Genomic DNA, 22,797 nt, shown 5'->3' with positions numbered 1-22,797 from the left:
TGACTGCTCGTGCTGTTGCTATGCTACACACACACACTAATTGGTGCTGATATAAGAATAATGTTTAAACTGTCTGGAGGCTAGTTTGTCAAACCTGTAAGTATGCATGATAGTTTGTTTCTAGTCAGCCAATGGGTTAAGTCACTAGCTTCATTTTCCTTTCCAGCTGAAGATAGACCACACAAAGAGACTTGATGAGAGGAGTGAAGATAAGAAAAGGGCTCAGAGTATTATCAGATTCAAGAAATCAAATCAAAACAGTCTCCAAGAAATATGTTTAACAAATCTTTTTCACTGTGAACACACAATCCATGACATCAATCCTGTCAATGTGTTGCTTCATTTATTCACAACATCATGATGATGTATATTTTGCTCAGCTCTCCTTTCTCCCCAAATAAAAGGTTGGCCAAATGCCTCATTGGTATGTTTGTTCCTTCAAATACTGAAAACATCAAAGGCATGAGATTTCCATCCCCCTCTGCAACCTTTCTACTGCTTTAATGCCTTAGTAGATAAATGCACCATGTGATTCTGAGGTATACAGGTCAGGAAGGTCCCAAGTTTAATCCTACTCTACAGTGAGTTAGCTGAACTCAGTCAGCAGCAGTGGGGTGCCACAACTGACTTCAGTGACTTTAGCAAAAGAAGTAAAACAAATTGGGCCATAATTTGCGGCCGCTATGGGCGTGCATGAGGTGCACATGTGCCTGTAGGGGCCGCGCAAGTTCCGGGTTGAGGCATACACTGCGCATGCGCAAAAAACCCAGAACGTGTGAGAATTCTTGACAGATCATCCACATCCCCAGGAAAAGGACATCCACGGGCAGAGAGTTGGGCTATTTGTCCAACTTCTGCCCGTGAAATTCTTACGCCTGGTAAAAGCAGGCATAAGCTTATTTTAGCCCCTTAAAAACATGTGTGTAGAGGTATTTTTGTGGGTATTCCCATTCATACGTGTGGGGTTTCTGTACATATGGAATTCCCATAAGTAAGAATGGGGATCCCATTCCATCATTCGCTGGGCCAGCTCACGTGATCCCAGGGGTGCTTGCGATATGCGTGAGCCCCTGAGATACATGGGCCTCTACCTGCAGGTACACAGTGAGTCCCAGGACCACAAATGTCTGGATACTCAGGGCGTGATCGTCTGCATCCCAGAGTACTTAAGGAAGTGGCCCTCGAAATAATGAATGCATTGGTGGTCATTTTCCAACATTCTGTAGACTCTGGATCAATTCCTATGGATTAGAGGGTAGCTAATGTAACCCCACTTTTTAAAAAAGGAGGGAGAGAGAAAACAGGGAATTATAGATCGATTAGCCTGACATCAGAAGTGGGGAAAATGTTGGAATCAATTAGTAAAGATGCTATGTTCATAATAAAGTGGTGCAACTGAGTACTGTAGACGTGAGTAAGTGTGACCTTAGTTCCTTTTATTCTACTCCAGAGTGCAGGTTCAGCATGGGAGACCTGCATATATACAGTGCTCCCAAGGGATGCTGGGATCCCTTGGGACTCCAACGGGTACGCCTTCAGGTGGCAGTACAATACTGGTTACATAGGGTTGCATACATAACATCACTCCCTCCCAAAGTCAATGGTACACTTATTTACAGGGTGAAACAATCTGGGGCCTTTCGCTCCCTAGTCGACCGTCTCGGTACAAATGCAGGTGTAGGTGAGTTGGTTGGCTCTTCGCTGGGTTGCTGTGCAGCTGGCCTTGCTGGGCTGTTGGGGATGGTGAGTTCAGCTTCATGGTCAACCGTGATGTTGGTTGCCACGTGTGTGTGTGTGGGAGGGTCAAAGCTGGTGGTGTCCTCTTCGGGTTGCTCTTGGCTGCCTATGAATCGCAGTTTGGGTTGGTCCAGAAAAGGGTTAGTAAAGACAAACGTAGGTCCCCTGCAGTCAGAATCAGGGGAAGTCATAACGGGGAACAAAGAAATGGCAAACCAATTGAACAAGTACTTTGGTTCGGTATTCACTGAGGAGGACACAAACAACTTTCCGGATATAAAAAGGGTCAGAGGGTCTAGTAAGAAGGAGGAACTGAGGGAAATCCTTATTAGTCGGGAAATTGTGTTGGTGAAATTGATGGGATTGAAGGCCGATAAATCCCCAGGGCCTGATGGTCTGCATCCCAGAGTACTTAAGGAGGTGGCCTTGGAAATAGCGATGCATTGACAGTCATTTTTCAACATTCCATAGATTCTGGATCAGTTCTTATGGAGTGGAGGGTAACCAATGTAACCCCACTTTTTAAAAAAGGAGGGAGAGAGAAAACAGGGAATTGTAGACCGGTCAGCCTGACATCGGTAGTGCGTAAAATGATGGAATCAATTATTAAGGATGTCATAGCAGTGCATTTGGAAAGAGGTGACATGATAGGTCCAAGTCAGCATGGATTTGTGAAAGGGAAATCATGCTTGACAAATCTTCTGGAATTTTTTGAGGATGTTTCCAGTAGAGTGGACAAGGGAGAACCAGTTGATGTGGTGTATTTGGACTTTCAGAAGGCTTTCGACAAGGTCCCACACAAGAGATTAATGTGCAAAGTTAAAGCACATGGGATTGGGGGTAGTGTGCTGACGTGGATTGAGAACTGGTTGTCAGACAGGAAGCAAAGAGTAGGAGTAAATGGGGACTTTTCAGAATGGCAGGCAGTGACTAGTGGGGTACCGCAAGGTTCTGTGCTGGGGCTCCAGCTGTTTCCATTGTACATTAATGATTTAGACGAGGGGATTAAATGCAGTATCTCCAAATTTGCGGATGACACTAAGTTGGGTGGCAGTGTGAGCTGCGAGGAGGATATATGAGGCTGCAGAGTGACGTGGATAGGTTAAGTGAGTGGGCAAATGCCTGGAAGATGAAGTATAATGTGGATAAATGTGAGGTTATCCACTTTGGTGGTAAAAACAGAGAGACAAACTATTATCTGAATCGTGACAGATTAGGAAAAGGGGAGGTGCAACGAGATCTGGGTGTCATGATACATCAGTCATTGAAGTTTGGCATGCAGGTACAGCAGGCGGTTAAGAAAGCAAATGGCATGTTGGCCTTCATAGCGAGGGGATTTGAGTACAGGGGCAGGGAGGTGTTACTACAGTTGTACAGGGCCTTGGTGAGGCCACACCTGGAGTATTGTGTACAGTTTTGGTCTCCTAACTTGAGGAAGGACATACTTGCTATTGAGGGAGTGCAGCGAAGGTTCACCAGACTGATTCCCGGGATGGCTGGAGTGACATATCAAGAAAGACTGGATCAACTGGGCTTGTATTCACTGGAGTTCAGAAGAATGGGAGGGGATCTCATAGAAACGTTTAAAATTCTGACGGGTTTAGACAGGTTAGATGCAGGAAGAATGTTCCCAATGTTGGGGAAGTCCAGAACAGGGGTCACAGTCTTAAGGATAAGGGGTAAGCCATTTAGGACCGAGATGAGGAGAAACTTCTTCACCCAGAGAGTGGTGAATCTGTGGAATTCTCTACCACAGAAAGTTGTTGAGGCCAATTCACTAAATATATTCAAAAAGGAGTTAGATATAGTCCTTACTACTAGGGGGATCAAGGGGTATGACGAGAAAGCAGGAATGGGGTACTGAAGATGCACGTTCAGCCATGAACTCATTGAATGGCGGTGCAGGCTCGAAGGACCGAATGGCCTACTCCTGCACCTATTTTCTATGTTTCAATGTTTCTATGTTGCTTTCTGCACATTAGTCCATTTGTGAGTTTGACCTGAAACACCCTACTCCCTTCTTTGGCTGGGACAGTGCCAGCAAGCCATTTGGGACCATGTCCATAGTTGAGTACAAACACAGAGTCATTGACTTCAATATCACGTGACAAATTTGCGCGATCGTGGGACATGCTTTGCTGACATCGTCTATCCGCGACGTGATCATGGAGATTAGGATGGACAAGATAGAGCCTTGTTTTGAGCACCCTTTTCATGAGCAGTTTGGCTGGGGGAACCGCGGTGAGCGAGTGGGATCTGGTGCGGTAGCTGAGCAGGACTCAGGACAGGTGCGTCTGCAGGGAGCCTTCCAACACGTGTTTCAAGCTTTGCTTGATGGTTTGGACTGCTGGTTCTGCCTGGCCGTTGGATGCGGGCTTGTACGGGGCAGATGTGACGTGCTTGGTCCCATTGCGGGTCATGAATTCCTTGAATTGAGCACTGGTGAAGCACAGCCCATTGTCACTGACAAGGACATCAGGCAGGCCACGCATGACAAACATGGCTCGTAGACATTCGATGGTGGCAGTGGATGTGCTTACAGACATTATTACACACACAATCCATTTTGAATAAGCATCCACAACAACCAAAAACATTTTGCCTAGAAACAGGCCAGCAAAGTCAACGTGGATCCTGGACCACGGTTTGGAGGGCCATGACCACAAACTTAGCGGTGCCTCCCTGGGTGCATTGCTCAGTTGAGAGCAAGTGTTGCATTGGCGCACGCAAGACTCCAAATCTGAGTCAATTCCGGGCCACCACACATGGGATCTGGTTATAACCTTCATCATTACTATGCCTGGGTGGGTATGTGTAGGTCGCGTACGAATGTTTCCCTGCCTTTCTTAGGCAAAATCACGCGATTATCCCACAAGAGACAGTCCGCCTGTATGGACATTTCATCCTTGCGCCGCTGGAATGGCTTGATCTCTTCATGCATCTCTGCTGGGACGCTGGACCAGCTCCCATGGAGGACACAGTTGTTTACAAGGGTCAGTAGGGGATCCTCGCTGGTCCAAGTCCTAATCTGACGGGCCATATCGGGTGACTTTTCGTTTTCAAATGCATCCATCACCAAGAGCAAGTCTGCAGGCTGTGCCATTTCCACCCCGGTGGTGGGCAATGGTAGCTGACTGAGAGCATCAGCGCAGTTCTCTGTGCATGATCTGTGGCGGTTTACATAGTTGTATGCAGACAGCATGAGTGCCCATCTTTGGATGCAGGCAGAAGCATTGGCATTAATCCCTTTGCTCTCTGAAAATAGTGATATGAGCGGCTTATGGTCAGTTTCTAACTCAAACTTAAGACCAAACAGATACTGGTGCATTTTTTTTACCCTGTAAACGCATGCCAGAGCTTCTTTTTCAATCATGCAGTAGGCCCTTTCGGCCTTGGACAAACTCCTGGATGCATAGGCAACCGGTTGCAATGTTCCCGATTCGTTTGCTTGTTGTAACACACACCCGACCCTGTACGAAGACGCATCGCAAGCTAGCACAAGACGTTTATATGGGTTATACAGAACAAGCAGTTTGTTGGAACATAACAGATTTCTGGCTTTCTCAAAGGCAGTCTCTTGTGATTTCCCCCATACCCAGTTGTCTCCCTTGCGTAACAACACATGTAGGGGTTCTAGCAAGGTGCTTAACCCAGGTAGGAAATTACCAAAATAATTGAGGAGTTCCAGGAACGACCGCAGCTCTGTCACGTTCTGTGATCTCGGCGCGTTCTTGATGGCCTCCATCTTGGCGTCAGTGAGTCTGATGCCGCCTGCCATGATTCTTCTCCTGAAGAACATGACCTCTGGTGCCAGGAAAACACACTTCAAGCATTTCAACCTGAGTCCCACACAATCTAGCCGACTTAGAACTTCTTCCAGGTTCTTCAAGTGTTCGATGGTGTCCCGACCTGTGACCAGTATGTCATCCTGGAAAACCACATTGCGCAGAACCGGCTTTAGCAGACTCTCCATGTTCCTTTGAAAAATCGCCACGGCCGATCGAATCCCAAACGGGCATCTATTGCAGATAACCAGACCTTTGTGCGTGTTACATAGAAACATAGAAACATAGAAAATAGGTGCAGGAGTAGGCCATTCGGCCCTTCGAGCCTGCACCGCCATTCAATGAGTTCATGGCTGAACATGCAACTTCAGTACCCCATTCCTGCTTTCTCACCATACCCCTTGATTCCCCTAGTAGTAAGGACTTCAATAGAAACAGGTGCAGGTGAGGCCTTTCGAGGATTCCGCCAGCTCCTGCGTCATGTAGGCTGAGGTCAGGTCCAACTTGGTGAACGTCTTTCCTCCTGCCAGCGTCGCAAATAGGTCGTCTGCCTTGGGTAGTGGGTACTGGTCCTGCAGCGAAAAACGGTTAATCATTATTTATCGTCCCCACAAATTCTGATCGTGCCGTCGCCCTTGAGAACCTGAACAATCTGACTGGCCCACTCGTTGAACTCCACCGGCGCGATGATGCCCTCTTGTTGCAGCCGTCCAGCTCGATCTCCACTTTCTCTCACATCATATATGGTACCGCCCGTGCCTTGTGGTGGATGGGCCGTGTACCAGGAACTAAATGGATCTGCACCTTCGTCCCCCCGAGAAACTTTCGATGCCTGGCTCAAACAACGACGGAAACTTGCTCAGAACCTGGGCACATGAGGTGTCGTCGACAGACGAGAGCGCTCGGATGTCGTCCCAGTTCCAGCGGATTTTCCCCAGCCAGCTTCTGCTAAATAGTGGGGGGCCATCTCCTGGTACAATCCATAGTGGGAGTTCATGCACTGCTCCATCATAGGAGACTTTTATTGCTGCACTGCCAATTACAGAGATCAGCTCTGTAGTGTAAGTTCTCAGCTTGGTGTGAATGGGGATAAGCTTGGGCCTGCATGCCTTGTTGCTCCACAGCCTGTCGAAGGCCTTTTTGCTCATGATGGACTGACTCACACCCGTGTCCAGTTCCATGGATACTGGAATTCCATCCAGTTCGACCTGAGATGACCCAGAGTCTGCCATCAAACGTTAACTGCCTCACAATAACACCTTGTTGGCACTGCGGAGGTGATCATCAAGCCCATCAATGCCGCTTCAAACACTATGCGTGCAAAGGCTGTGGAACAATGGGACACCTCCATCGAATGTGCAGATGAGTTCAACATGATCGGTGGACATTTCATGGTAAAGGTGTGTACCCCATACACTTCTGCCTCCTTGGTTTGAGTCTCGAGTTCAGTTTGATCTGCCATGGAACGGTCTTCTTCTGCAACGTGGTGGTTTGCAGGGTTTGCAGCTCATCTGCACATTCAATGGAGGTGTCCCATTGTTCCACAGCCTTTGCACGCATAGTATTTGAAGCGGCATTGATGGGCTCAATGATCACCTCCGCAGCGCCAACAAGGTGTTAATGCGAGGCAGTTAACGTTTGATGGCGGACTCTGGGTCATCTGAGGTCATGCAGCTGCAGGCATGTACGTCTGCCATATCCATTCCTGCTTGAAAACTACGTTACTTTATGTACAGTACTTGCCGAAACCTCTTTATACTGCGAAATTTGTTTGGTGTTATCACTCGTGGACATAAATGCCTGGGCTATTGTTATGGCTTTGCTCAGGTTTGGTGTTTCAACAGTCAATAGTTTGCAAAGGATAACCTCTTGGCCAGTGCCAAGCACAAAAAACTCTCTTAGCATTTGCTGCAGGAATCCATCGAATTCGCAATGTCCTGCAAGGCACCTTAGTTCAGTGGCGTAGCTTGCCACTTCCTGGCCTTCAGACTGTTGACTTGTATAAAACCAATACCTTGCCATCAGAATGCTCTCCTTCGGATTTATGTGCTCTCTGACCAGCGTACACAGTTCTTCATATGATTTTGTTGTTGGTTTCACCAGAGCGAGAAGATTCTTCATGAGGCCATAGGTTGTTGCCCCGCAGACAGTGAGGAGGATCGCCCTTCGTTCGGCAGCGTTCTCATCCCCTTCCATCTCATTGGCCACGAAGTATTGGTCGAGTCACTCCTCGAAGGCCTCCCAATCATCCCCTTCTGAGAATTTCTCCAGGATACCAACAGTTCTCTGCATTTTCGCGTGATGGTTCGATATCTTGTCGCCAGTTGTTATGCTCACAATAAAGTGGTGTAACTGAGTACTGTAGATGTGAGTAAGTGTGACCTTAGTTCCTTTATTCTACTCCAGAGTGCCTGTACAGCATGGGAGGTCTGCTTATATACAGTGCTCCCAAGGGATGCTGGGACCCTTTGGGACTCCAACAGGTACGCCCTCAGGTGGCGGTACAATACTGGTTAAATAGGGTTGCATACATAACAAAAGATGTAATAGCAGTGCATTTGGAAAGCAGTGACAGGATCAGTCCAAGTCAGCATGAATTTATGAAAGGGAAATCATGCTTGACAAATTTTCTAGAATTTTTTAAGGATGTAACTTCTAGAGTGGATAAGCGAGAACCAGTGGATGTGGTGTATTTGGACTTTCAAAAGGCTTTTGACAAGATCCCACACAAATGATTAGTGTGCAAAATTAAAGCATCTGGTATTGGGGGTAATGTATTGACATGGATAGAGAACTGGTTGGCAGACAGGAAGCAAAGAGTAGGAATAAACGGGTCCTTTTCAGAATGGCAGGCGGTGACTAGTGGGGTACCGCAAGATTCAGTGCTGGGACCCGAGCTATTTACAATATACATTAATGATTTAGATGAAGGAATTGAATGTAATATCTCCAAGTTTGCAGATGACACTAAGCTGGGTGGCAGTGTGGGTTGTGAGGAGGATGCTAAGAGGCTGCAGGGTGACTTGGACAGGTTAGGTGAGTGGGCAAATGCATGACAGATGCAGTATAATGTGGATAAATGTGAGGTTATCCACTTTGATGGCAAAAACAGGAAGGCAGAATATTATTTGAATGGTGACAGATTAGGAAAAGGGGAGGTGCAACGAGACCTGGGTGTCATGGTACATCAATCATTGAAAGTTGGCATGCAGGTACAGCAGGCGGTGAAGAAGGCAAATGGTATGTTGGCCTTCATAGTGAGAGGATTGAGTGTAGGAGCAGGGAGGTCTTACTGCAGTTGTACAGGGCCTTGGTGAGGCCACACCTTGAATATTGTGTACAGTTTTGGTCTCCTAATCTGAGGAAAGACATTTTTGCTATTGAGGGAGTGCAACGAAGATTCATCAGACTGATTCCCAGGATGGCAGGACTGACATATGAAGAAAGATTGGATCGACTAGGCTTATATTCACTGGAATTTAGAAGAATGAGAGGGGTCTCATAGAAACATATAAAATTCTGACGGGATTGGACAGGTTAGATGCAGGAAGAATGTTCCCAATTTTGGGGGAAGTCCAGAACTAGGGGTCACAGTCTAAGGATAAGGGGTATGGTAAGCCATTTAGGACTGAGATGAGGAGAAACTTCTTCGCTCAGAGAATTGTGAACCTGTGGAATTCTTTACCACAGAAAGTTGTTGAGGCCAGTTCATTGGATATATTCAAAAGGGAGTTAGATATGGCCCTTAAGGCGAAAGGGATCAGGGGGTATGGAGAGAAAACAGGAATGGAGTACTGAAGTTGCATGATCAGCCATGATCATATTGAATGGTGGTGCAGGCTCAAAGGGCCGAATGGCCTACTCCTGCATCTATTTTCTATGTTTCTATGTATGTGGCCATTTTATTTCCAGATTGGAGGCCTCCCCCCGCAAATTCAGTGCCATTGTCCATGGTTTCTGCTTCTGACTATTATCCACTGATTGGCTGATCCACTACTGCCTATTTTACACCCCCACTGAGATTGAACATTCCACCCTAAAGATATCCCAGGTGGAACGGGAGCTCAAATGGGAACGGTACACTAATTCCCGCCCTGCAGCCATTCTAACATCACTTATTTCAGCATTTGCTGAGATGTAGTTTGATTCCTAACTGTTGTTCAGTGAGTACTTCCATTAGTGTATTTTAGCTTTGTTGTCATTTTATGCTTGTTTTTTTTCTGAATGCTTTATTTACTATGATATTGCTGTGAGTATTCTTGGATCGGGAGCATAGCTGCAATGTTTAGCTGCTTAGCATGAAGCTGTGCAGCAACACCTTCTGTGTTTTGGAAGGGGACACGTTATCCAGGTTAGGAAAGCTAGCAGGATATGACCGAATTTCTTTGTCTTTTTTTTAATACTTTTGATACTTCAATGTGTGATGCCTAAAGTGTGATGGATACATCAATAGGTGTCATTCCAACAGCAACAGTCGTAATACAAGTCTTTTAGATAAAATTAAGCTGCTCTCGAGATAAAAGGGGAGGGGATAATTTTACGAGTTTTCGCTACCAGGAGGCCAGTAGCACAAAGTCCAAGAAAATGGACCAAGGATAACACGACAGAGTGTGCATTGGATTTAAAACATGCACAATTTCTGAGTCTGCACACTGTGCACCATTAATGGAAGGACAATCAGCTGGGTTCCCTTAGAGGCATGTGCTCCAAACCGGCTGATTTTCTAACATTCTTTGTGCTGAGACGATCCAGCATGTCTACCTGCAGAACCATGAGAATCATACTTCTTGTTTACCTGACAGTAGGCCATTTTTCAAATTGTTTTACAAATTTCATCAGATTATTTTAACAACATGAAACAAGCTTGTTAAGTAAACACCAGTTGCAAATTTGTTGCAATAGATTATGGGGATTAACACTGCCATGCAAGTTTAGGCAAATGCATTCCTCAATTGTTTTCAAAAAACCCGAAGGCAGTGAATGTGGTTCCACTGGCTTTGCAGATACTAAGTATTTTCATCTGAGTTTCTCTTGTCATCAGAATCATGTATTTCTCAATTTACTCACTATTAATCACTCAGCAGATTGTTAACTGTGCAGTTCAGCTGCCATCCAAGAAATATTAAATTCTACACAAAAAGAGTGCCAATCTTTTGTAAGGTGAGGATAAAATTGTGCGCGCAATGGGCGAGTGATATCAATACTGTGGAATAGAATGTTCTTTGCATCTTGGAAACCCACTGTCAGCTTCAAGGCTATCCCAAACCAGGAATAAGCCAAATACAGATTAGATCCCACTCTAAACCACCAATGCAGCTTGATGGCAGCACCTCATATTTATTAGTATAAATTTTGCATTTCACATACCAGTCTTGCTTCTTTGAATGAGTCTGTCAATGTGCTGACTCGTGGACAGTCTTTATATTTTGGATAGATACATCCAAGGAAAACAGACTGTGACTGCCCAGTTTCATTTTACGGACGACCCTGACAACCAAAAGAGAATAAAATTATTGATTTTTTTTTTTCCTTCTGCATTGAATTAAGGCCAATACTCCAATCCTGAGACAGGATTGTATTTCATCAGGTTTCTTTGTCAACTTCAGAATCTATTGGAGCAAACATTTTTCTGGCTCCTGCCAAACACAGTTGTATGATGTACGTATAATTCTATGCAAAAAAAACAATTTAGACTAAATGGAAGGGTTATCTCCGGCAAGGAACTGATGGAGGGGTGGTCTATGGCATTGGGTCTGTACCGTGAAGCATAACCTGAGAATGATCAGATAATGGTTCATGCAACAAAGTCATAATCCATCATGATTCTAAAATATTGCATTACTCTCACCAATGAATGGCTAAACATGTGCAGTTATCTGAGATGCATCCCTACTCAAGGAGTGCAAAAGCAGAATTTTAGCACAGTCATGATAATGATGTCAAATCTAGATTTTTCATAATTTAATAATCAATGGGCAAAACGCTAGCCTTCAAAAACAATGTAACTAATGGTAGTAAATCCTGGGATTCGTTCTGAAGGACATATATGGATTACACTTTGTTTCAATAACTTTTTATAGATTATTCAGGATCTTGAATTCTCACTACGGTTGTTACCTGCAGCAATTTCTGGCTTAAAAAGGAAAAAATATTCTGCTCAAAAACAACAACTGTCATTTATTTTGCACCTTTTACATAATAAAATGTCCCAAGGCGCTTTATAGGAGCATTATGAAACAATGAGCCAAGGCGATATCAGAGCAGATGGAGGTAGGGTTTTAAGGAGCATATTGAAGGAAGAAAAAGAGGTGGCAAGGGAGAGAACTTTAATGAGGGAATTCCAGAGTTAGAACCTCAGCAAATGAAGGCACGGCCATCAATGCTGGAGTGAGTGATATCAGAAATGCGCAAGAGATCAGAATTGGAGGAATGCAGAGATCTCAGAAGGTTGTGGGACTGGAGAAGATTACAGAGATAGGGAGGGGCGAGGCCAAGGAGGGACTTGAAAAGAAGGTTGAGAATTTTAAAATCGAGTCATTGCTTAACTGGGAGCCAATGTAGGTCAACGTGCACAGGGGTGATGGGTAAATGGGAACTGGTACGAGTTGCGATAGGGCAGCAGGGGTTTGGATGAGCTGAAGTTTATGAAGGGTGGAAGATGGGAGGCTCTCCAGGAATGCGTTAGAATAGTCAAATCTAGAGGTAACAAAGGTATGGATGAGGGTCTCAGCAGCAGATTAACTGAGGCGAGGCAGAGTCAGGCGATGTTACGGAGCTGGGAATAGGTAGTCTTAGCACAGATATGTGGTCGGCAGCTCCTCTGATGGGGTCAGATATGACACTAAGGTTGCAAACGGTTTGATTCAGCCTCAGACAGTTGCCAGGGAGAGGGATGGAGATGGTGGCTAGAGAACGGAATTTGTGGTGAGAACTAAAGAAAATGACTACAGTCTTCCCAATATTTAGTTAGAGGAAAATTCTACTCATCCAATACTGGATGTCAAACAAGCATTCTGACAATTTAGAAAGAGTGGAGGGCTCGAGAGAGGTGGTGGTGAGATAGAGCTGGTTGTCGTCAGTGTACATATAGAGCCTGACATGTTTTCAGATGACATTGCCAAATGGCAACATGTAGATAAGAAATAGGAGCCTTGAGGGATACCAGAGGTAACAGTGCAGGAGCAGGAAGAGAAGCCAGTGCAGGTGATTCTCTGGTACAACTGGATAGATAGGAATGGGACCAGGCGAGTGCTGTCCCACCCAGCTGGACGACGGAGGAGAGGCCTTGGAGGAGGATGGTGTTGTCAACCGTGTCAAAGGCTGCAGTCAGGTTAAGAAGGATGAGGAGGGATAGATTACCATGTTTACAGTCACATAGGATGCCATTTGTGACTTTGATAAGAGCCGTTTTGGTACGGTGGCAGGGGAGAAAGCCTGATTCAAGGTGGAAAGACATTTATAAGTAAGGATCTTTAGGGCTTAACTGTTCCTGATGTAATTATCTGTGTAGAAAAAGAACAGAACTTACAATGGGCACAGCTTTAGACCTTAGTCAATAGTTTCATGTTACAAGAATCTGAGAAGAGAGTACGAAACATTAAATGCAAAATTAAGTGCAAAGCTAGCATTCAGAGTGACTTGTGCTGCTTCAGCTGGCATGTGCCCGAAGTGATAACATTTCCAGTGCGGGTTGGTCGGCATAACGACATTCGATGCACTAAAAATAAGTTCAATGAAAATTATTGGCACTTTAAAATGTTGTTATTTAGTAATGCAGTTCCAGCATCTGAATACATTGTGCTTTTAGCCACGAGGTGCTGAATCATGCTTATTTGTCTGCTGCCTTTGAGGACTATGGTGCCTTTGCTAGTCACAGAAGGTTATAACATCAGAAGATTACTTCAGGAAATTCACTTTAAACGAGCTGCCTTTGACGGTTGAAGACTACAGCTATCATCTTTTTAATATCCAGCAGCAGCACTGACTTCTATCCAGGTTCCTGAACTAACACTTCAAACCAGAGGAACTGGATTTCTCACTGACATATATATCCAACGGTGTCTCTTCTTCCCTACCTCCTGACAGAATATATTTAGGTTCAGACTGGATATTTTTATAGATATTTACAGGTTCATCATTTTATATTACAGAACCTAATCAGTGTATCACAGCACATAACCAATAAGGCAGAAGTATTTTTAATTAATAAACAAGTTAAAACTAAACATATTCAAGACACGTTGGTTTGTTTCCTATGAAAGCAAGCTGACAACTCAGGAAAAATAACTTTTGTTGGCCTCTGGCTGCTGATTTTGGGCATCTACTCACTGTATTTCTCACCACAAAAGATCAAAAGGGATAGAGTTAATTAATTGCATTGTTGATGCAATACTGTGATCAGTTAAATGACTTCCCCGAGTCGGGAGCAGTGTTAGAGAGCTGGTGACGAGTGAGGTAGCATTTTGCGTGTAGTTATTATTTTGATTGTGCCGTATTCTCCCTGGGACAAATTGTTTTGGATTGAATTCACTAGATCTCAGAGATCGTAGTTTGATAACTCCCTATCCATTATATTTAGAGCTTCATATGATTAAAAGCTGGTCCAGAATGTGAGTTTTGGTGCCAGGAATGCACTTTCCTATGTCTTGCGTTCAGTGTCTTTCTCTTATTAAACTGCTTTGTAATATATTGGACATAGAAAAGATAACTTGTGTAATAATTCATTTTACATGTGGGGCAACAGTGGTGATTCTTCATATACTGAAGGAAATTTTTTCTAAAATATATTTCCTTCAGATTGTGAAGAAGATATTGTGTAACTTCCAAGACTATGTAATTGTTATATATGTAAATTTGTATTTACACCAGAGGACTCATCCCCTGGGGTCCCAAGGGATCCCAAAATCCCTTGGGAGCACAGCTATTTAAGGAGGCTTCACAGGTTGGAGATGCACTCTGGAGACCTGCAATATAAGACTACGGTCACACTTTACTTTGAGCTCACAATGTTCAGTCTGACTCTTTCTCCATACACTACAACTGGTGACGAGACACAGATAGCGAACCGAAAGATGCAGAGAACAGTGGGCATCCTGGAGAATTTCTCGGTGGGAGTTGATTGGGAAACCTTTGTTGAGCGACTCGACCAATACTTCATGGCCAACGAGCTAGATGGGGAAGAGAGCGCTGTCAAACGAAGGGCGATCCTCCTCATCGTCTGTGGAGCACGAACGTATGGCCTCATGAAGAATCTGCTCATTCCAGCAAAACCCATGGAGAAATCATACAACGATTTGTGCACACTGGTCCGAGAGCATTTGAACCCGAAGGAAAGCATTCTGAAGGCGAGGTATCGGTTCTACACCTACAAAAGGTCTGAAGGCCAGGAAGTGGCGAGTTATGTTGCCAAGCTAAAACACCTTGCAGGACATTGCGAATTTGAAGGATATTTCTAGCACAAGCTCAGAGACTTTTTCATACTTGGCATTGGTCCCGAAACCATACTTCGCAAACTTTTGACTGTAGATACCCAAACCTTGAGTAAGGCCGAAGTGATAGCCCAGGCGTTCATTGCCACCAGTGACAATATGAAGCAAATCTCTCAGCATACAAGTGCTGCTACAAGTACTGTGAACAAAGTGATGTTGTTTTCGAATCATAATGTACAGGGCAGGTCAAACATACCTGCAGCTACACGTCTGCAGATGTCTCAGAGTCCACCATCAAGGGTGATGAATGCAAGGCCATTAACACCTTGTTGGCGCTGCGGGGGTGATCATCGTTTCCATTCATGCCGATTCAAAGAGTACGTTTGCAAGGCTGTGAAACAGTGGGGCACCTCCAATGAGTGTGCAGGCGAGCTGCAAAGCCTGTTAAACCTGCAAACCACCATGTTGCAGAGGAGAACGGATCCACGGAAGATCACGACGAACCAGAGCCTCAGATCGAGGAGGCAGAAGTACATGGGGTGCACATATTCACCACGAATTGTCCCCAGATAATGCTGAATTTTGAATTAAATGGACTCCCAGTGTCAATGGAGCTGGACACAGGCATGAGCCAGTCCATCATGGGCAAAAAGACTTTCAAAAGGTTGTGGTGCAACAAGACCTCAAGGCCAGTCTTAACTCCAGTTCGCACGAAACCAAGAACTTACACAAAAGAACTGATTCCTGTAATCAGCAGTGCTACCGTAAAGGTCTCCTACGAAGGAGCGGTGCACAAACTACCACTCTGGGTGGTATCGGGCGATGGTCCCACGCTGCTCGGCAGGAGCTGGCTGGGAAAGAGACGCTGTAACTGGGATGACATCCGAGCACAATCGCCCGCTGACGACACTTCGTGTGCCCAGGTCTTAAACAAATTTCCTTTGCTGTTCGAACCAGGAATCGGGAAATTTCAAGGAGCAAAAGTGCAGATCCACCTAATTCTGGGGGCGCGAACTATCCATCACAAGGCGAGAGCAGTATCATACATGATGAGAGAAAGGGTAGAGATCAAGCTAGACCGGCTGCAAAGAGAGGGCATCATTTCCCCGATCGAGTTCAATGAGTGGGCCAGTCCTATCGTCCTAGTCCTTAAGGGAGACAGCACCGTCAGAATCTGTGGCGATTACAAAGTAACTATCAATCGTTTCTCCCTGCGGGACCAATACCATTACCAAAGGCCGACCACCTCTTTGCAACGCTGGCCGGAGGAAAGACGTTCAAAAAGCTGGATCTGACTTCAGCCTAAATGACGCAGGAACTGGAGGAATCATCGAAGGCCCTCACCTGCATCAACATGCACAAAGGTCTTTTTGTTTATAACAGATGCCCGTTCGGAATCCGATCAGAGAAACATGGAAAGTTTACTGAAGTCGGCCCCGCACACCGTGGTCTTCCAGGACGACATCTTGGTCACAGGACGGAACACAGTCGCGCATCTGCAGAACCTGGAAGAGGTTCCGAGTCGACTCAACCGCACGGGGGTCAGGTTAAAACGCTCGAAGTGGAGTTGCTGGGAAGGAGGATTGCGACGGATGGCATCAGGCCCACCAACGCAAAGAGGGAGGCAATCGAGAATGCACCGAAGCCACAGAACGTAACGGAGCTGCGGTCGTTTCTGGGACTCCTGAACTACTTTGGCAACTTCTTACTGGGTCTCAGCACACTGTTAGAAACACTGCATGTCTTACTACGAAAAGGGGACGGACGAGTAAAAAGTGAGAGAATTGTTATGCTCAAACATATTGCTTGTGTTGTATGATCCATGTAAGCGTTTGGTACTAGCATGTGATGCGTCGTCATATGGCGTCGGGTGTGTATTGCAACAAGCTTGATTTCGGGAAATTGCAACCGGTTGCTTATGCATCCAGGAGTCTGTCTAAGGCTGAGAGAGCCTATAGCATGATTGAGAAAGAAACATTACTGTGTGTCTATGGGGTAAAGAAAATGCATCAATTCTTGTTTGGGCTAAAAATCGAATTAGAAACTGACCATAAGCCACATATCCATGTTCTCCGAGAGTAAAGGGATAACTAACAACGCATTGGCTCGCATCCAGAGATGGGTGCTCATGTTGTCCGCATACAACTACAACATCCGCCACAGGCCAGGCACAGAAAACTGCGCCGATGCTCTCAGTCGGCTTCCATTGCCCACCATGGGGGTGTAAATGGCGCAGCCCGCAGATCTAGCCATGTTTATGGAAGCATTTGAGAGTGAGCAATCACCCGTCAGTGCCCGGCAGATCAAAACCTGGACAAGCCAGGACCTCTTATTATCTCTAGTCAAAAGCTGTGTGCTTCAAGGGAGCTGGTCCAGTCTCCCAGTGGAAATACAGGAAGAGATAAAGCTGTTCCAGCGTCGCAAAAATGAAATGTCTATACAGGCAGGCTGCCTTCTGTGGGGCAATCGAGAAGTGGTCCCCAAGAAGGGCAGAGAAACCTTCATCAATGACCTCCACAGTACTCACCCAGGCATCGTAATGGTGAAAGCGATAGCCAGATCCCACGTGTGATGGCCCGGTATCGATGCGGACTTAGAGTCCTGCGTTCACAGATGTAATACATGCCCACAGTTAAGCAATGCACCCAGGGAGGCGCCGCTAAGTTTATGGTCTTTGCCCTCCAAACCGTGGTCCAGGGTGCACGTCAACTATGTCGGCCCGTTCTTGGGTAAAATGTTTCTTGTGGTTGTAGACGCGTACAAGTGGATTGAACATGAGATAATGTCGGCTAGCACGTCCTCTGCCACTACTGAAAGCCTGCGGGCCATGTTTACCACACACGACCTACCCGATGTCCTGGTGAGCGACAATGGGCCATGTTTTACCAGTGCTGAGATCAAAGAATTCATGACACGTAACAGGATCAAACATGTCACATCTGCCCTGTTTAAACCAGCGTCCAATGGGTCAGGCAGAGAGAGCAGTGCAAACCATCAAGCAAGGCTTGAAGAGGGTAACTGAAGGCTCACTGCAGACTCGCCTATCCCGAGTCCTGCTTAGCTACCGCACAAGGCTCCACTCACTCACTGGGATCCCACCTGCTGAACTGCTCATGAAAAGACCACTTAGGACAAGGCTCTCATTAGTTCACCCTAATCTACATGAACAGGTCGAGAGCAGGCGGCTTCAACAAAGTGCATACCATGATAGCGCAAATGTGTCACGCGAGATTGAAATCAATGATCCTGTATTTGTATTAAATTATGGACAAGGTCCCAAGTGTCTTCCCGGCACTGTCTTGGCCAAAGAGGGAGCAGGGTGTTTTGGGTCAAACTTTCAAATGGACTCATTGACCGGAAACACTTGGACCAAATCAAACTCAGATTCACGGACTATCCTGAGCAACCCACCTTGGACCCTACCTTTTTTGATCTCCCAACATACACACCAGTGGCAACCGGCACCACGGTTGACCACAAAGCAGAACCCATCATCCACAGCAACCCAGCAGAGCCCAACACACCAGGCAGTCCAGCAAGGCCAGCTACACAGCAGCCCAGCGAGGGCCGAACAAATGATTCAACAACATCAGCTTTCACACCGAGACGATCAATCAGGGAAAGAAGGGCCCCAGATCGACTCACATTGTAAATAGTAACGCTATTGACTTTGTGGCGTGAGTGTTGTTATATATGTAAACTTGTATTTACTCTGTACAGCCACCCGAGGGCTCATCCCCTGGAGTCCTAAGGGATCCCATAATCCCTTCGGAGCACAGGTATTTAAGGAGGCTTCACAGGTTGCAGATGCACTCTGGGGACCTGCAATAAAAGACTAAGGTCACACTTTACTTTAAGCTCACAGTGTGCAGTCTGACTTTTTCACCACACACTATAGTAATGATACTAATAATTCCATTAATATTAATGCTTCACTGTGTGTTTTACTGTGCCAGTAAATCACTGCCAGCAGTGGCAGAGCCTTCAGCTACCTAGCCCCACATTCTGGAATTGCCACCATAAACCGCTTTTTCTTGCTACATTTCTCTCCTTAAAAATTACTTCCCACCTTCAGCACATTCAGCCACCATCCCTACCCCCTCTCATCTGCCTTCTTGGGGTTGATTTGTGACTGTGAAGCATCTTGGAATGTTTTATGATTTTAAGATGTTTTTGTATTTTATGGACATTGAATCTTGTTTTCTAAGCATGAACAAGGACGTTCAGAGAAAGGGATGGTGAAAGATACAAAGACAAAGAACTATCAATGAAATATTAGGCTCCATCTAAATATTCTAGTTGTTCTTATTGTGCCTCCATGTCTGAAGCTGAAGCTGACATTTTTTGATCTCTTTTTAGTACAGACAGCTTGGACCAACTTTCCAACAGCTGATTTTAGTAAGAACCATGGGACCCCGACATTTTCCGTCATCGGATTTCCAGGCTGGGGGAGGAATTCTGGGCGTCTTTCCTTGTTTATTTTAAACAGGATCCCCGCCCAGAAGCCAGCCTGGTTGACAAGCTTGACTCCCCGTTGGGCGGGAACGCTGCAGAAGAGGCCATAGCCCAGGAGCAGATAGGGTTTCTCCTCCTCGGGGTAGAGATCGCGAGGAGTGGCTGGGTACAGCTTGGTTTGTAGAGTCATGGGTGATCATGTAGGGTCAGAGAGAGATCAGGGGTAGAGATGGTGGGGGCTGAGAAGTCAATGATCGTGGGAGGTTGGTGATCGCGAGGAACATCGGTGATGATGGCGGGGATCTGGTCACAGGGGGATCAGTGATTGCGGGAGGGGATCTGGTCGTGGGGGGGCGTCCAATCGCGGGACAGGCTCAGTGACTGTGGGGGATCTGATTGTGGGATAGTAGTGGGGGTCCAATCGCAGGAAGGGAAGCAGGTTCGCAAGCCAGGAAGAAGCACTTCTGCTCCTCCTGGCCCACAGCCGTGCTGAAAAGGCACTTGCCTCTTCCACGCAGCAGTCCTTACCTCCCTTTAGCTGTCGAGTTTTCGAGGCCCAGGAAATCGGGCCAGCAAGCATTAAAACTGGAAGAGAGAAAAGATCTGAGGCATGCAGCCTCGTTAAAATATTTAAATGTGCGACCCGCCTCCTGGTTGGTTGCCCACCCCCTATCCCGCCTCCGGTAAAACTGGAAGTGGGCGGGTTCAATATGAGTTAGGTCTAGTTTGAGAAGTTTTACATTTTAACATCCTCCCGACCTAAACCCACCCAGTTGGGGGGTTAAAATTACCCTAAGATTTCCCCCCCCCCCCCCCTTTCACTCACCACTTGCTCTCACTCTCAGCACTCAATCTGTCATCACCCCTCAGAGCCACTGCCATCAGCTTAAGTGTTGCACTTGAGTATCCTGTTGTCATTAAAAAGTAAAGTAATTTATTAACTAAGCAGAGAACATAAATGTCAGTGAGTTATATGTAGTTGCTATCTGGACATTTTGTTGGAGGTACAATTTGATTTACACGTGAAGATGGTTGCTGGCAAGCATTGCAGCTCAAGAGGGCAAGACAGCCTAAATCTATGTAGAAAAGGAACTGATGGTTAATCAGGATATAATCTCCCTTTCAGTATGTTGTCACTTCAAGATGAGATTTTCATGCTCAAATACCTTTGCAGTCACATAGTGCCCTACTTTAATCATGTTTAATTGTTGCACACACATGTTTTTTATAACATTAATAACTCATCATTGCACAGGATTGATTGTGTGTTTTTTTCTTTAAATTATCTTCATTGAAAAGACAAACAGCATGGTTATGCTTAGATCAGCCTTTAATTTTGGGAATGCAAATATAAATGTATTCCAACACTGAACATAAAAGAGATGAGAACACTCTGCAGATTCATTGTTTTATTCAAAAGATTGAAATCTGTCTACCATGCATTTTTATTTACCATATATGGTTTTCTGGCATTATTGCTTTTCTGAATTCTATTGTAATTTTCACTGCTTCTAGACTGATTCCCGGGATGGCGGGACTGACATATCAAGAAAGACTGGATCAACTGGGCTTTTATTCACTGGAGTTCAGAAGAATGGGAGGGGATCTCATAGAAACGTTTAAAATTCTGACGGGTTTAGACAGGTTAGATGCAGGAAGAATGTTCCCAATGTTGGGGAAGTCCAGAACCAGGGGTCACAGTCTAAGGATAAGGGGTAAGCCATTTAGGACCGAGATGAGGAGGAACTTCTTCACCCAGAGAGTGGTGAACCTGTGGAATTCTCTACAACAGAAAGTTGTTGAGGCCAATTCACTAAATATATTCAAAAAGGAGTTAGATGTAGTCCTTACTACTAGGGGGATCAAGGGGTATGGCGAGAAAGCAGGCATGGGGTACTGAAGTTGCATGTTCAGCCATGAACTCATTGAATGGTGGTACAGGCTCGAAGGGCCGAATGGCCCACTCCTGCACCTATTTTCTATGTTTCTATGTTTCTATACCATATATAGTTACATATATGGCAAGCCATGTAAAAGATGACTTCTATTGAATAAATCTGTTAAAAAAATAAGATGATGGGCAGCATTTTAGACATCACTGACTGGCTAAGTTTACACGCAACTCCCTCTTACACACAAATCCCTCATTACTCATACAGGTTGAATCTCCGTTATCCAGAACTCCCTTATCCGGAACCACCCCTCATCCGGAACCATTCCCGGCCACCGGGTGATGCATGCGCAGAACTCCGACGTGAACAATTTGAAGTCCTTCCTCGCTGGCAACTCCCGCAATCGCTAGCCTGACCCCGCGATCCACCGTTCTCCCCATGATCTCTCTGCTGCACTCCCAGCCCCAAGCCAGCCAGCCCTGATATCCCTTTGCTCAGTACCTATACCATTCAATTTAACGTGACCACCCCTCGTCTAGAAAAATCCCTTATCCAGAACAGGCCAGGCCACAAGGGTTACGGATAAGGGAGGTTCAACCTATAGTTGATAATGATTTTCCCCCAGCTTTTCAATATGAGAAGTAGACTCAGCACACTCACCTAACCCTGCCGTGCATCAGCCGGTTTTGCTGACAGTAGCTTGTGCTGTTGAAAGTCATAACTCTCTGACCAGTCAGTGATATCTAAAATGTTAACCCTCATCCTATACTCTTTTTGTATGGGGTCAGTTTAGATTGAGTTGGGTCAGATTCTGCCGGAGAACAGGAACACGTCAGCTTCTGTCTGACAGCAGGATTGGATCACAAACACATTTTAAGTATAGAATTTGATACCAGTGCTAAGATTTAGGGTAAGGCCAGGTGCTGGGTTGAAGCATGGAGTGTGGAAGCTGGATGTAACTGAGGCAGCTCTATTTATAAGCAAAAGAAAACTAAAGCAGAAGAAAGTTAACCCCTAAGCAGGCCACAGCAGCGCCCAGAGGGGGAGCACAGGCAGGCCCAGGAGTCGAATACAATCAAATACAGGAAAGGAAACAGATGCGGGTTTCTTAAAACAAGTCCAAGGCTTCTGCATTATTCGGGGCCTCTACATCAGCAGTTAAATGGAGTGCAGGTTCCTGAAACAACCTTTTTAGCTATTTTATTCTTAGACACATATGAGAATCCACTCAGCTGAGAATTCACATTTAAGCCTCTCACCCTTGGTGCAACATATCATGGTGCCTGCCTGGAGGAGTGTTTCTTTGCTGCTTGTGATCGGGTGAAAAAAATGAGGGAATATGACTGGGGACAAAATTGAAATTGGAGAGAAATATTTTGCATATGATTAGTGAATAGCAAAAGTAAAGTGAATGAAGAAAATAACTAATTAGAAAGGAGAAAGAGGCAGTGAATTAAACACTTATCCATTAAGGAAGGAAAACATTGACAGGTGATGTAG

At 45.5% G+C, this 22,797-nt stretch overlaps 1 protein-coding gene across 2 annotated transcripts in view; it reads left to right on the top strand.

The window, feature by feature from the left end:
• Nucleotides 1-22,797, top strand: part of ablim3 (actin binding LIM protein family, member 3) — a 408,687-nt gene that overhangs the window by 188,077 nt on the left and 197,813 nt on the right. The window lies entirely within an intron of this gene.

The sequence above is a fragment of the Pristiophorus japonicus genome, chromosome 4 (assembly GCF_044704955.1).
Source record: "Pristiophorus japonicus isolate sPriJap1 chromosome 4, sPriJap1.hap1, whole genome shotgun sequence".
In the NCBI taxonomy this organism is placed as follows: Eukaryota; Metazoa; Chordata; class Chondrichthyes; family Pristiophoridae; genus Pristiophorus; species Pristiophorus japonicus.
Note: the sequence above shows the minus strand (reverse complement) of the source record. Positions and strands in the feature narration are given on the sequence as shown.